Raw genomic sequence first — 2,712 nt, 5'->3', positions numbered from 1 at the left:
CGTACGCGGAAACACCTACCGCACGAGCACGGAGGATGATTTCCGTGCTCCGTTTCACTGAAGTCGTTCAAATGCAGTCCTACTTTCCTGGCGAGCTCTTCGTTGCAAGGTTCAGCGTCACCAACGGTATCCATCGCGGCCACAGAACACCTTAGCAAAAGTCGCAGCGAACGCAAACGCAGCGGCCATGCAGCTTATGATGGGGCGAGCACCTCGGCCGTTTACGCAAGCGGTGACGTATCATGGTGCCCTCTGATTCGCTGAGAGCAATAAAATCTGTGACGACACTGCGTCAGCGCCAAATCTGGGGTGAGAGAAATTGAGGAAGAGATATTTGGTCTTTTTTTTTACGAATTTATCCGCTAATAACTCATATTTTTGCACCCAACAAGAACTGCATGCATACCTGAAGGTCCCTCTTTTATTCCAGCTGAACTTCCTGTTTCTCTTTAGTATCCCTTTGGGCACGTTAACACGTGCTTAACACCACAGCGGTATAATATAAACGGCACGACTGGCGTTGTCTATATTTATATTTTATTGCGCCAGTCGCGCGTATAAAATGCGCGACAGGCGTCGTTTATGTGATATAGGACATAGTTACTTTTTAGTTACATAGGACATATGATATAGGACATAGTGATATAGGACATATAGGACATAGTTACTTTCAGATATAGCGCAAAAAAAGTACACACGAAGACACTTTTTCTTGTGAGCGGCAGCATCCTTCGTCGAAATCCGACTTTGCACGTGTTTGATGGTGTATCTGACCACCGAATGTTATCTTTCAGCATTCTATTGCGCATAATGAAAAAAAGTGAAAGAAGAACGCATGGTGCCAAACTTTACATGTGCTAAAGACGTCACCATTCTTGACTTGTTAGATATATCATTTTCTGAATTCAATAGTTTGTACGAGTCACGCACTTGCTCTGTTGACGGTTTGTGGGTTTTCTTCAGAAATCTTGTAATGAAATGCGTTACAAATTACGTTCCCACAAAGATTATCAGAGTACATTCTGTTCGGCCATGGATGACAAGAGAAGTAGTGCGCACGCGGAGAAGGCTAAAGAAAGTGCGCAAAAAGCTGCGCCAGAACTCATCACCGGCTTATGTATCGAAACTTTCCGATATGCGTCTACAGTTAAATGAAACTATAGAAAAGGCTAAAGACTACTATTTTAATACATCTTTGAAAAACTTTCTGCTTTCGTCTCCCGAGAAGTTCTGGCGACACTTGTCACCTAAGAAGCGACAGGCGTACAAAATCCCAATTGACGGTGAATTAGTCACCGATGAATCACTACTTGCGTCATCATTTAACAAGTTCTTTTGTTCTGTCTACACGGGCGACGATGGCAAACAACCCGATTTTGTAATTTCTGAGGACGTCCTTCAAATTACTGACATAACGATAACTGAAGAAGGCTTCTTCTTTCTGGGGTTTTACGTGCCAAAACCAGTTCTGATTATGAGGCACGCCGCAGTGGAGGGCTCCGGAATAATTTCGACCACCTGGGGTTCTTTAACGTGCACTACAACGCAAGCACACGGGCGTTTTTGCATTTCGCCTCCATCGAAATGCGGCCGCCGGGGCCGGGATTCGATCCCGCGACCTCGGGCTCAGCAGCGCAACGCCTTAGCTGTCTGAGCCACCCCGGCCGGTTCTGAAGAAGGCGTTTTGTCACTGCTTCTTATTACTGACGTAAAAAAACACCTGGAATTGATTGTATACCAAACACATTTCTAGTAAGGTATGCCGAATGGTGTTCGAAGTACCTGTCACTTATATTCAAAAAATCATTATCCACTGCAGAACTCCCTACAGATTGGAAGCGCGCGAAAGTTGTCCCAATCCCTAAAGCTGAAAACCCTTCACTAATTACTTCATACAGACCAACATCTTTACTATGTGCCTGTTCAAAGATGTTAGAACACATTATTTTTAAGCATGTGTCAAATTTTCTGCTGCAAAAGGACGTGCTTAATCGGCGACAACACGGTTTCCGTAAGGGTATGTCGACGGTTACCCAACTCCTTGAGACGATACATGATTTTGCCTTATCTTTAGATAAACACAGTCAGATAGATATTATCTTTTTGGACTTCGAGAAGGCATTTGATCGTGTCTACATCAAAAGCTTTTGTTAAAATTAAAACATATACTAAAAAATAATTCCTTGTTGTCATGGATAGAGGCATACTTATCGTCTAGGAGCCAATGTGTACCAATCGCAAACTCGTGTTCATGCCCGGCACCAGTGAAATCCCGTATTCTGCAAGGGTCGGTTCTAGGGCCATTATTCTTTTTATTATTCATCAATGACATCGTAAATGAAATACCTGTACAGATCAAGTTGTTCGCAGATAATTGTATCCTTTACCATGAGGTAAATAATCCTAATGACCAGAAATTATTAAGTAGTGCTCTAGACAAACTGAATATTTGGTGCGAAAAATGGCAAATGAGCATCAATACAGAAAAAACAGTTCGTATGACAATATCAAGAAAGAAGGCGCCACTGACTTTTCTGTACTCGATTAACGGTCGCTGTCTTACTGCTGTAAATTATTATAAATACCTAGGTGTAATAATCACTTCAGACCTCCGGTGGAATCACCACATCACTTTTATAGAAAAGAAAGCCATGAAAAAACTAGGATACCTAAGAAGGTCTCTACGCCAGACGACTCAAGAAATAAAATTAC

Source organism: Dermacentor silvarum, chromosome 7 (genome assembly GCF_013339745.2).
Source record: "Dermacentor silvarum isolate Dsil-2018 chromosome 7, BIME_Dsil_1.4, whole genome shotgun sequence".
NCBI lineage: Eukaryota > Metazoa > Arthropoda > Arachnida > Ixodida > Ixodidae > Dermacentor > Dermacentor silvarum.
The sequence above is the reverse complement of the archived record's forward strand: the minus strand, read 5'-3'. Positions refer to the sequence as shown.